The following is a 13,863-nucleotide window of genomic DNA, read 5'->3' as shown; positions in this document are numbered from 1 at the left end:
CGCAGCCTTGCTGCTGCTGCCTGCTTCTGCCTGCTTTTGTGCAAGCATATTCTTTGAATTGTTGCCTGAACAACCGTTTGAAACGTAATTTTTGGAAAAAAGCATCAAGAAATCATCTGTAAAGATAGCATCAGCCTTGTGCTGTGGCCGTTTTAGAAGTTGGATATGCTGAGACTAGTTTCCTTTAAATCTATATTAAGATTTAAGAAAGTAAGCTGAGTAATTTCTAGAATTAAAAAATAGTGAAAAAATGTAATAGGTATTGGTAACACCTGTTAATTACTTCAGTACTACAGTTACTGAAAGTGCAAAAAATGGGGAAAAAGGATACCAGTTTAATTTGATGATCTCCCTTGTTGAGGTATATGAGTGCACTCAGGTGTGCCCCACAGCCATAATCTACCTTATTGCCTACGGAGTAGGTCAGCTAAGGTGTTGTGCCACAACACTTGCAAACTACTGTTATGCCATAGGAATAAGACATTTACAAAATACTTATTAAAGTCTCTCCCTGTGCATGTCCCATCTGTAATAGGGTTCCATCCAAGAAGAGCTTCTAAATAACCCTTCAATTTCCAGTGGTGTCAGTATGGTTATTTTCATTTTCCTAGAACAACCTAGCAGTGTTTCCTTGGTGTCGAGAGAGAAAAATGAGTCCAGTAGATGCAAAAGGTTATCAAATAAGCTCACGTGACAGTGCTTGTTTTACTGTCCTTATTTCAACTTCTAATTTTCTGTATTCCTTTTCTACTTAGAGAGCATTACAGGATATTCATACAATAAACACCCTGACCATGAGGTTAACAGTCAATGGTGTTATCTCAGACACAAATTTAAGCTTGTATAAAACATTTAGGAAGCAAAGCCAAAGACATTCCAGGTAAAAAAATTCTAATACTAAAATTGTAAAAAAAAAAAAAAGAAAAGTCAAAAGCAAGAATAATCTGCTGACAGACTTTCTGGTGACACCTCGTAGTTATTGTCAAGTGGCCATGTTCCATCCTTACCTTCTTTTGCTTCCTTTCAAGAAGAGAAGAAATACCCATTTGGACAAAATTAAGAATTTTGATTCTCAGCCACTCTGTGGAAAAAGTGCAAAAGTCAAACCAGGGCACATTTTGTGACAAGTCTGTCATTGGTATTTAATTAATCCCTTATTAGTTAATGGTCTGGTAAGTAGGTTTATCCTATCTTTTACTTCCATTCCCGCTGCAATTGTATGTGTTCTGTTTCAGGAAAGATGATTGGGGGTTTTTCCCCCAAAACGGCTTCAATCTTAAAAATTGTGATTTTAAAATTTTTTGGAAAAGAAATAAAAATAGTATTCTGTACAGATTTTTAAAATAAATTTTACTAAAGTGGATCTTGTAGTCAAAAGTGTTTCACATAATTCTCTCCATTCCTTATTAAAATATGCCATTGCTGCTATTCAGTGCTTGTGTGGGAGTAGCCACACAGGACCAATGCCAATTAACTGGAGTTTTAGACAGATGCAGTACAACCTTTTTCCTCCTTTTTCTTAAGAACAGGTCTTGAGCTTAAAATCATTATGTCAAATTAATGTCAGTGTTACGTCCAGTGGGTTTTCTAAACACCAGCATTTTATGAGAATGCCAAAGCAATTTGGTTTGATTAGAAAATCTGATTCCTCTCATAAGTTTGTGTTCCTTTTATGTACTTGGGGTTTGAACTCTTTAACAAAAAATCAAGTTGTTGGTTTTTTTTTTTTTAATAATTTGATAGGGCTTCAGGCTTCATTCATGAGGATGCAGCTGCATTTGAAGGTACAAGATAACAGTTCTACTCTTGGCCTGTTCTGACTCTTGACTGCAATGTGTGCTTTCTTCCTTTCTGAGCATTTTTCTTCATGTTTCACTGCCGTATCCTGGGATTTACAGCATTCCAAAATTTCCAGTCTTCCTAATTTTTGCTTTTAGAAAATTTGCTTTTTACATTTTAATGTAATCATTTTTATGATAAATTAAATCATGTGATCTATATGCAGGGGCTACAGAATTTGTGTTCCTGGCCACATTCTCTGTGTTTAGCTGTAGCATTAGATACTAATCCTGAAGAGGATTGCTGGAGGTTATGTAATGATAACTTCAAAAGTTACAATGGGACATTCTTCCAAGTACTGAGTCAGAGAAACACATTCCTCTACTAAATGCCTATTGAGTTGATAGTTCAATTTAGTAAGTCTTTGTTTACTCTTTAATCCTCACAGTCAGCTGGAAAACTGAATGTTTTTCTCTAGTAGCCAAACTAAGGGAGTTGTTTTCTTTTTAGCATTTAGTAGGTAAAAGTGAAATCCGTTTTGCAAGGAAATGTGGTTTATAATCTTGTTTGTTTTGAAGTTATATATGCTATATATGTGTCTGTACACAAAAGAGGACAATGTATAATGCTGAATAGGATTCTGTTGCTTAAAATTTGAGTTTTTTACAAAAAAAGATACCCTACTGATCAAATTCCAGGAGTGATCAACATCATGTTGTTTTATAATAGTTATAAAACCAACTGACCTACCAAAAGTTTTCATGCTCTTGCTATTGAGACTGATCTGGAGAAAATTCTTTGAACTTGACTGTGTAAAAGTGCGCCTGGCTGTTGAGTCAGTCCTTTAAAAAATGCATGAGTCTCACAGCTGATTAGGAAACAGGAAGGCAGCTGCTTTGGCAATAGGAGATAGAGCTAATGCCATCAGCATGATCAAAAGTAAGGGCAAATTTAGAATTTAAAACGTCAATACAAATTATGGTTTATTAATGAATTTGTATTTATAGCAGGCCTATTACTTTTTGAAGAATTACTTTTCCTTTTATGGAAAAAATTAGACCTACTCAGATCAACCTTTATATTTGGCACTTGAAAGGAGCTATGACAAAGAAATAAATTAGTTTGTGTGGGGTGAACTTAAACTGAGTCAAACCAATGTCTAGTCCAAGGTCCTATCTTTAGCAATGACCAAGAGCAGATGCTTAGGAAAGAACAAGGGAAGAGGACAGACAGCCATTCCAAGTTCCTTGTGCATCTTACTCCAGTCTCTGCATCTCAGAAAGATGTGTGGATTTTTTGTTTACTTGCTTTTGAGGGTTTTTTTAATTCTATAATTTTGGTCACATTTTAAAAACATGGTCAATTATAGCTCCCACAAAATCCTCCAAATGGTTATTATTTTCCTAAAATGTAAAGTTACTGTTCCAAATGTTTGCATTAAACATAAATAATGGACTATGACTGAAGGACTTGAACATTTTGCTGTGTTTCTCAAATGGGGGGCTGACAGCTGTTACTATTGTCTATTTTATTCACCACCCATTGTTTCAGTGTAGGATACAGCCCATATAGTAACAGAGTATGAGCAGAGTTCTTATTCTCTGCCTGCTATCCTAGACATCCTTTTCTTTCAAGGCATTTACTGCATACTGCATTGAGTCCTTTCAACTGTGATCCTAAAAGCTTAACTTTTCTCTTTCTTTAAGATTTTTTTGGTCAAAAATGGTGGATCTTTTGCTATTAGCTGAAATTTCTTTCATGGCTTTATTTCACTCATGTCTGTGTCTTAGGAATAGAAAAATAATCCAATCTTGTTGCACAAAGATATAGTTATTTTACCCACTGTGAGCTGAGCTGTCAAATGCTGGACCTGATGGAACTTCTACTATTAAGGGGCAACATGAGCCTCAGAATGCAGTACAAGATATCTGTATTGGGGCTCACTTAGTTGCATGCAAGCAGCTCAGAATTAATGCTTCAAGAAAGCAGAGGACTATTGTATTAGTCACTATGTGTTATAGCCTGTAAAATTTCCCAGCTGACTGATGTTAGTATTACAAACACAGTGTGGTGGGATTACAATATCAGACACTATTAAGCATAGAAATGATTTACACTTAGTTAATATTTATAACTGCTCTGTTTATTTTACTGTCAGGTATAGAAGATCCTTTTTATAGAACAATAGCTACATGAGACTATACAGTAAAATGTAACTTTCTAATTAACTGATGGGTATTCTTAAAATTATATAAGATGACTTCATGATGAAAAATGGCCTGAGTTGTTTGCTTATATTATTTGTCTTGCTCCTACTAGCTTTGACCTATAAATTCTTCAGAACCTCGAATTCCAGCAGCATATTGTTGAAGCAAGAGAAATAGCAAAACGGGCCTCCACAAAATATTCGAGAAAGTGATTGTTCTGTAACAGTTTTATTTTATGTTTTGCTATGGCCATCTAGGTCTGGAAAGGGTTAGAATTGTTAGTAAAAGTTAGGTTGTATTTTCTTATCTATTTTGGTGGGATGAAGAAACAATGCAAGGAGATTTAAACAGGATGTGTAAGGAAAAGAAGGGAAACTGGCTTAGATAAAAAATAATCATAGAAATAAATTATTTTGCATAGGTTACTTCTTAACCATCCCTCATGGGATGAGAGGAACTATACAAACTGAGTCATGAAGGCAAGCATTGATGTGAACTTCGGTGAACACTTCTGGTGCTACTTTCAAATTTCCTGTCCTCTAAGATAATGTTTTCCATTGACAGTAATTATATCTGTCTGAAACTGTCTGTGCAGTAGCTTAATACCCTGATATCTGGTTTTCAGCTGTTCAGTAGAAGTAAGTTCCTCTCTTGGTCTGCAGGTGCACTAATAGAAGTTGGCATCAGTGGCTAGGAAGGACTTGGAAGCAGCCTTGGCCAGTGACTGACAGCCCAGTTCAGATACCTCCAGAGGCTCTTGCAGGTTCCTGGCAGGCATTCCTCTTTGAAAACTTGCAAGTTCTTATGTTTTCTTCCACAAAAATTTTGCTTTCACACTGCTGTGTTTCTGCTTTGTCATCTGTGACTTCTCTACTCAGGTTTGTTTCTGGTTTTTAAGTTTATAAATGAGCAAAACAGTTACTTGTACTCTTTAGATACCCAGAAGTTACTGGAAGTCAGAAGAATGAGGTAGGCAATCTAAATATTTGAGTACAAATGTTTTGGAAGTTAAATAAAATAATGATTGTTTCTTTCTCTTTTGAAAACATAAATGTATCTGACTGCAGTTACTACACTTAATGATCTCCTTCATTTGCTCAGGTTGTTGAGACATACTGTTTTCATGTGTTACACACTTCTGCCTTGTACTTAGAAGGAAAAGAGAACCATATGTTGTGCTTTAATGCTAAATCCCAGGGATTGTCTGTGTGGTTGTAAGGGGTGTGTAGATAAGCCATGACAAAATGACTGCCCCTATCTAAACTACATCTACTATAGAAGACATCCAGTAAGTAATTCTGTAATTCTACTAAAGAGCTGTCTTGATATCTCATGCTTTTTTTTAGAGACAGCCTAGATTTCTTACTTTCACATCACATAGCTAGCTTGGGCTAGGGCTCATTTTGGAGACTTCGAGATAATTGCTGTAGACAAGACTCTGCAATATGAAATGCAGTGAGGGAGAGTCCCCATGCATGACTGCTTAAATGGGGTCACTGAATACACTGAGCATTTTGTAACTTGTATTGCTAGGTGGTGATTGTAGCTTCACATTGTTCTGAAGGTCTGTGCAGAAGAAACTGCTGCTTGTGTTAGGATCTTCTTCCTTTGACACTTAATTCAGTTATGAACAATTTTTCTCAAAGGTTTTTGATGACGATATAGCTTTATTGCCCTGATTTCTCCTGTTCTGTGATGAGTGGATACAATACAGACATTACTGGAAACATTTTTGGCATGTATGAGATGTAGAGGGTGAAAACCATCTTATCTGCTAATGTTAAACACAGTTGACTGTAATGAAGACATAATTAAGGAGTTTTTTCTCTTTGCTCATATTTAAAGACATAGACTGGTAATATCCAGCTGAGTAAGATCTGCTTATGCTTTTTCTTATCAAGAGTGCTATGGGAAACCTAACATCTGGAAGGAATATGTATGTCAGTAAGTCACATTTGTCCTCAGGGCTATTGAGGACCAGGCAGAACACCACTAGTGTATTGATAATTTACTTAAGGGAACAATAGAGATAGTGAGTTGTTCTAGTAGTGACAGAAATCTGAAATGTTGAGTCTGACGGGAAAAAAACAATTTTTTTCTATGTTTCAGCTGTTTATTTCGTAAAGTATCTTCACACGTAAGAAATGAAGTCAGATAGATCATTTGGCCCTTTCTGCAGATTAAAATTTCCATCAAAATTAATGTGACTATATAAGGAAAGAATTCAAGCATTTGGTAAAGTTTTTCTGAAATTATACGTTTGGTTATTAATTGGCTACTTGCACTTCTGAAATAACTCTCCATAACAAATTCCTTTTGTTGTATAAAGCAGCTGCTCAGGATTAATGTCACGTCAATGTCTCGGGCTGCAGGAAGAAAATGTATGAGTAAAGCTAAACCTCAAATGTCAGTGAGCTCTTTATTTTTACAACAGAAAAGTTTTGAAAGTGATCAAAACAGCTGTCAGATTAGGTGAAGAAGAAAACCAATGACTTGAACACTCTATTGCTTTACCAGTGGCTTCTTCTTTTTTTTCTTTTTTTTAGTAGAACTATCTTATCTTAATGGCACATTAACATTAACTGATTAAGAACTATTTGCAATAGATTGCAGTAGCAAGGATTGATCATTATCTGCTTTATATGCTGAGTACTTTTTCTGACATCTAATCTGGCTCATTGAGACTGTTTTCTTATTCTATGTTGCCATATACAAGAGACATGCAAGCAATCCATTTGTCAGCAAAGTAACACACCTAAAGTATCTGTAGTGAGGTTTTATTACTGCCAGTTACTGGAATATTCTGGAGTATCCATTGGAATTTTTTGGAAGGCTAGTTATGACACAAAAGAATGGAAGGGAAAAAAATCAGTGCCTGTCTTTGGGAAGAGAGAGAAAGCAAGTACAATGTTATAGATAAATGAACTTTAGCTCAGTTCCCATAAAAAGAAATATTTGTAAAAAAACCCCAAAATCAAGGTGATTAACAGAACAAATTTTTCATGGGGAAATTATACCAAGCTGGTTTAATTTCTGTCTGCTAGGGCATTAGCCCTTCTCTGTGACTAGAGGAGAAGCAGTTTGACATGTATCTCAACTCTGAGGTTCATATAAGCAGGCTGGTAAAACTTGGTCTTGATGCATCTACTGTCAGGTGGGTACTGGTCTGTTTTGTAGGAGTATTTGGCGGTAGATGTTAATGCTTCTTTAACTAGAAAGTTAAGTACTGAGTGAGGATTGGCAGGAGTCAGTTCTGGGTCAGGTGCTACTTAATATTTTTGTTAGTGATCTGGATGATGGAATAAAGACTCACTCACTGAATTTGCACATAGAATTTAGGAGATATCTGCTGCCCAAATACCATGATAGCAACAACTGGGTAAGAAACAGTTCTGTAGAAAAAGATCTTGATGTTACACTAAGATTTAATGTGACTTGACTTGGCAGTGCTGCAGAGTTATAGGGAAGGGAGTGACCTTATGGTGTCATACTTTAGGATGACCAGGCTTGGTTGTCACATTTAAGGGAAGGTGTGGGCCGGATGAAGAGAATTATTCACCAAGGTGAAGGGTAAGAATGACAAGTGCTTAGGAAGTAGGACTTACAAGAAGGTCAAGTGAAACTGGGCTTTCTTTACTGAAACTTCTGTATCATTTTTGATGTGTAAAAGGCTGTTGCAAAACCAAAACAGATGCGCGTCTCTTGTGAATATGATGAATAAATGCAGATAAATTAAACTAGATACTTGGTAAATTAAGATAGAGGGAAATGGAATACATTTCCTAAGATATTGTAGTGTCCATAGTTCTTGACGTTTCCAGCAATTTCATACATAGACTTAATACTATCTTGGGCCAGAAAGTGGTCTAGATTGTCTTGAGTGCTTTCAAGTCCTAAGACTTAATGAAAACAGTTTTATTTACTTACTGATGTTATTGGTTAACATTCGGTTTCAATCTTGTGTGATTTTTGTTGGAAAAGCTGTTTCATATGAGATGTTTGATTCTTACATATCTTGGGGCAAGAAACACCTGTAGTAATGATGATTTATAAGCAAGTTAGCTGACCATGTCAGTGAAAGTACATTTAAATTGGAGTGGTGCACATACACTGATACGTCACACAGCTGTGTAACCCTGGATAAGATCTGAGGTCCCTGCTAACATGAAATAAAGATGAACTGTCATGTTGATCACTACTTCCAGAGAGTAAAATATTTACATTTAAAAATGAAGTATTGCAAATAAATTGAGAATGGAGAAAAAAAAAAAATGTTACTTATAGCAACATGCAGAGGAAGTAGAGGTTCTTGATGTTTTATAGTTCATAATCCTGTAATCTTGCTGTATCTCAAACAGCTTTTGGGTGTCAAGATAACGCCTTTAGCCAAAAGGTGTTTACAACAAGGTAAATTACTTTAAAAATAACTATGTAATCTATGTCCTTTGCACTCTGAATAGAATTATGCATTGGAAGATAATTAACCCATCCCCTATTTTGTCATTTTGCTTTCTGTTAAAAATTTCTATTGAATTTGTAATGAAAAAGATAGCAAGTGGGGTTTTTTTTGTTTTAGGGTAGTTTCATTCCAATACCATCAGAAAGGTGACAGTAACTTTACCACTAGCTATGAAATCTGTAGTCATTGTACCTAGAATTCGTAGACTTAGACCATTGTAAACGGCTGAATTCTTTGTGGAATAAACAGAAATTAATTTTCTATACCTAATTTTCATTAAATACATCAATGACAACTCAAAAGTTAGATTTTACGGTAATATACAGGATGTGGTGATGTTGTAAGAAGGTATTATTCATTTGTCTTGGGAAAATTTGAGAACAAACCTTGCTCAATATAAGAATTATTTTTTAAAAACCCCAAGCCCAAAACATATCTGTCTTTTACCTCATAGTTCATGAGTTCCATTTTTTTTGCTATGAATTTCAGTAGATTTCATTTTTAAGTGGCTGAGTAATCTTCTATAAAAGTAGATGCTTAAGAATTTCCCCTCGGAATCATTCTATTCATGTGTTTTGGATAGTCCTTATGAAGAGATATTATTCTTTAAGCAAGTTGCTTTCACAATACTATTGATGTGCTCAGAGATTATGCATTCTTTTTGGAGGGGAGAAGCAAGGGTGCATTAAATATTAACATTTCCAAAAGTTTGGTATGGCATATTTAGTGTCAGAACATTATTGTAACAGTCTTGTGTTTGTCCATTTGCTGTTCTTTCAAATGAATGGTGCTCATACAATACTGGTTTTTCTCCTATAATTTTTCAGTGTGCAGTTACTTTTTTTGCAGAAAAATGTTGACCCTGTGTCCCTCTAGAAGATAATTCTCTTCCTAAAAAAAGCCTGAGATGTGACAGCTGAGACACCTCATGAAAATATTTCTCTCCTTTCTGAAAGTACTTGAACATAGTTCAGGGTCTGCATCTAAAAGATGTTGAGAATTAGTTAAAATGAATCCTACTCATCCATGGCTCAGGCCAGGCACCTAGAACATGAGAAACATGTGCATTGTGGGAAAGTAATTATTTTCCCCCTTTAATGTAAGTAAATGATTTAATATTAATAAAATGGGGAGATAATTTGCCTCCTTACTTACGATGCAGACTTACAAACAGGTCCAAGAACCTCAGCAGCAGTACTAACGTGGTAGTAAGACAATTTGACAGGACACTCCTATCCAGCAATAGAAGACCAGGAGCTAGGTGTGAAAGGGCAAGGATAGCACTGATGTTAAAAGCAAATAGTAACAGCAGTGCAGAATCATTGATGTTCTTTGCTAGTCTGTAACATCCATGTAACTCACAAGAGTGGTGTACCAATGATTCTTCAAGTGTAAGGACCAAACCAGGTCTTGGTCATGATACTGGCTGAAGTTATTTTTGCCTAGATTGTCTTATGTATTGTCTAAAATTTGAATGCTTTACACTGAAGGAAGAAGTCAGTCTTACAGGTTTTATAATGAGCCCGCAAAAGCCTTTTCTTTTTAACTTCATATGAAGGAAAATGAAGTTATTTGAAGAAAAATATGGTAGTGTTTGGCTATGTCACAAAGCACATTCACAAGTGTGCTGAAAGAACACAGGCTATTTGTGCATGTCTTGAGAAGAAAAATGTGGGTAGGGTTTAAATAAAAGCTGCTGCTTGATTCACTAGACCAGTTACAAGGGAACTTGACTGGTAACACATCATTTTTTTCTGGAAAAAAAAAGAGGTTATGTAAGCTGATTTAAAAATACAGTAAATAAATCCTTCAAATCTCCAGAGAAATGCAGATGTCAGGCAGAATTGTAAGAACTTGATGTCACAGTAGAGTCAGTGTTTTGTGGCAAATATAAGATGAATGCACTAAGTGTGCTATTTGTAAGAATTTATAAGGAATTGTTTGTTTACTCAAAGCCCAGTTGGATTGGATGCTTAACGTATTTGAACTCCTAATGAGGACAAAATGAGGTCATGAACCTCCCTGATGAACACAAGTATATACATATGCTTTGACAAATGTTGTTGATCCACAGAGCTTTGTTTTTTAGCTAATGAATCATAAAATTATTTGAATTGAAATTAATCTTTAAAGATCTTCTAGTCCAACCCCTTGCCATGGGCAGGGACATCTTTTGCTAGGTCAGGTTACTCAGCCTGACCTTGAGCACTTCTAGGGATGGGGCATCCACAACTTCTCTGGGCAACCTGTTTCGATGTCTCACCAAAGAATTTCTTCCTTAGAGCTAATCTAAATCTATCCCTATTCACTTTAAAATGGTTGTCCTTTGTCCTTTCACTGCAGACTCTGATGTGAGTGGCAGCATAACTTGCAGGAGGATTGTTCCTTGATGTGACTGGGCACTGAGATGAGGCTGTGACTGGCTGGTAGCTCCCATGATCCTCCTTATTATCCTCTTTAAAAATGGGTGAGATATTCCCACTTTTTCAGTTACTGGGACTTTGCCTGACTGCCTTAACTTTCCAAATATGATGGAGAAATTCTTTATAACTACACCAGCCAATTCTTTCAGGACCTTGGGATGCATCTCATCAGGTCCAGTAGACTTGTTTATGTAATTAAGCTGTCAGTGGAATGAATTGAAATGTGTGGTCATTCATGCAGTTGAAAATAGAAAAAAATTTTAGAGGATGTTCCTTCTCAGCCTTTGTCAGTCCCATCTTCTTGCTTTCCTTTTTGTTTCATGTTGAGTCTTTCAGCATCTTTCAAGAATGTTAAATGTACTGTACTGAAAATTTTTAAAGTAAACACCCTCCCTCCCCTCAATCTCTTTTCAAATCTACCTGTAATCTAAAAAATTTGCTTTATGATGCTGAAAAACTTATGGCTACTGAAATGCATTTTTCCAAATGGCATAAAACTGATTTATCTGCCTCTACTTCTGTGAACACAGGGTCTGAGCTCTGAAGTGCCTACTTTGTACACCAAGAGTGATGCATGCTGCCCTTAAGATTTGTGTATGTGGTTCCAGAAGTTCATCTTCAGGTATGTTGGGCTGAAATAATGATTCTGACACTGTTTTATCACTGTGGTGTTAATAAGAACAGGACAAGAGTGTGCATGTCTGTCTTTACCAAATCTTATACTACTTCCTGGTGAGTAATATGTCTGGTATAAGTTAAAACACCCATTTGGCCACCATAGTATTTTTGTCTGGTCTTATTGTGGCAAAGAAGACCAAGATTAGGAGTCTCTGCAGAGACATTACAGCACCTATTTACAACTTTCTTCAATTGCATTATTTATTCCTTGATGAAAGCTTTTTTCTGCATTATTTGTTTATCACTGTGATATTCTGATAATCATCCCTGCACTGTGAACTGAATTAATTGGTATTTCTCAACCACAAATGCAATCCAAGCAATTGTTTTTGTAATTAAACTCAGTTTCCAGTTTACTTTACTTTGCTTACATTATCTGGTTAGGCAATCATTGTCTGGAACATAATAAAATAATCTAAATTACTGTTCTTGTAAGAATAAACCAAACAATAATTAATACGCTATTACTTCCTTAGGGACATTCTTTGAAGATTTCAATAAAAAAAAGAGAAAACAAATCAATAGAATATGGAAATTGTTTGCCATAAAGGCATATTTGAACACTTTATTTCATTTGAAGTGCTTAGAGAATGTTGAAGAATTAAATGGAAAAACTAAAAGATTTCCTATGGCAGGAAGCCTTTGAGGCAGAAGTGTAATGAATCATGTGAAGAATATTGCTCAAGTGCAGTTCCTATTGTTATAATCAAATGAGCTAGACCTCTACAAAACTGTGGTGTTAAGTGTGTGTATTTTGTGCACACATGTGTGTGCCACTTTTTAATTCAGACTTTTATAGGCATAGTTAAACTAGATTAGCAGCATTTTTTACTGTAATCCATACTAGACTTCTGAAAGGCAGAGTAAATACACAAACAAACAATAGCCTGCAGCAAGGCTTGCTGCCACTGACAGGTATACACTGCTGTCTGATTATGAGGTAGTCACTAGGAAGCTAATTGTGTGAGCACCTGTAAGTCTAAACCTTTTTCATAGTCTATCACATTAATTTCTGCTCCTAAATGAGGCTTTTAAATCCCTTGCTATGTAAATAGTGACACCCCTGCAAAGAAATGTAAAAAAACCCAACCAACAGCAAGAGATGTTAACCCTTCTCTAATGCAAAGTGCAAAAGCATTTTGTACTGGTAATGCTTCCATGTTTAGAATAGACTTCATAGATTGTTGTGCTTGAAAAGATGGTGCCTTTTCTTGCTGTACACTCCACCTGTATGCAAACTAGTTACAAATGTTCTGTGCCTCATTATGTGTCTCAAATATATTTGCCTCTCTCCTGAGAGCAATGGCAAACCCTGAAAATTATCTTGGTAAATTGTTGGATGCCACTGTTCAGCCAGAAAGGAAATATGCTTTAAAAATGCCTTGGGCCCACCTTCCCTCACAAATCTTTTTGTGCTTTGCTGGCTTTTTGCTATTAACTTCTCAATGAAGGTCTATTTTTTCCTGAATTCCTGGAAAACTGTTAGTGTATGCTGTGAACAGCTATGGACAAATAACACAACAAGTGGCTAACATGGAATAGCTGCTGTTTTTAAAAAGGTCTTATCTCTTATTCCAAAATGTGTTGCTTTATCCAGTGAACTTGGACCTGGAGTGGGCTATGTGTGTATTTTACAAATATTTTTTTGTCCTGAACTAAGCTCTTAGATTTCCTTTAGAATGTAAGAAGACATAAGGATGTAGTTTAAATTGCTGCCAACTATATTGAGACTGGGAAGAGCTGTGGAAAATCTTAATTTTCTGGAGAAGGTTAGACTTGGATGCACCAAATACTAGTTGCAAGGGGACTTTAAATGTTTAAGTATCCAGCAGATACTTTGTCAGAAAGGAAGCACTATAAATGATTAGATTGAATGCATAGTCTATGATCTGTGTGGAATGAAACAATAAAACTAGTGCTGTTATTACTAGGAGGATGAATGTAGATGTAGAAAGGAAAATCTACTAAAACCAAATGTCCAAGTTCAGCAATAGGCTGAATTATATGGGATGCCTACTACACATGAGACAGCTAAAGGAGATTTTAAAACAAAAAAATTGTGCAAATGATTTTCAGTAATTTAGTTATCTGTCCTTTCTTAATGGAAGCACACAACACTTCTATGTTGAGGACTTACCTGTAACTAATGAGTTTACTGACCTGGAGGAAGGAGCAGGATTGTAACTAACCTTGTACATGTACACTAGTGTTTACTGGGTCATATTCTTAATGACTTAAATTTGTTTTAAGACATGAAGCATGATTATTCAAAACTATTTACTTTACTAGAACTTTCCAAGACCATGAAATTCAGAAG

At 35.7% G+C, this 13,863-nt stretch overlaps 1 long non-coding RNA gene across 2 annotated transcripts in view; it reads left to right on the top strand.

Moving 5' to 3' along the window:
- Positions 1–13,863, top strand: part of LOC108448733 — a 49,569-nt gene that overhangs the window by 399 nt on the left and 35,307 nt on the right. Inside the window, exons 1-3 of one of the 2 annotated variants that reach the window (XR_001864728.1) lie at positions 1–84; positions 10,789–10,912; positions 11,399–11,490. This is a non-coding gene — a long non-coding RNA (uncharacterized LOC108448733). The remainder of the gene's footprint in view (positions 85–10,788; positions 10,913–11,398; positions 11,491–13,863) is intronic. The other variant, XR_001864729.1, reaches the window with a different exon arrangement.

The sequence above is a fragment of the Corvus brachyrhynchos genome, unplaced genomic scaffold (genome assembly GCF_000691975.1).
Source record: "Corvus brachyrhynchos isolate BGI_N302 unplaced genomic scaffold, ASM69197v1 scaffold97, whole genome shotgun sequence".
Classification (NCBI taxonomy): domain Eukaryota; kingdom Metazoa; phylum Chordata; class Aves; order Passeriformes; family Corvidae; genus Corvus; species Corvus brachyrhynchos.
This window is presented reverse-complemented; position numbering and strand designations above follow the sequence as displayed.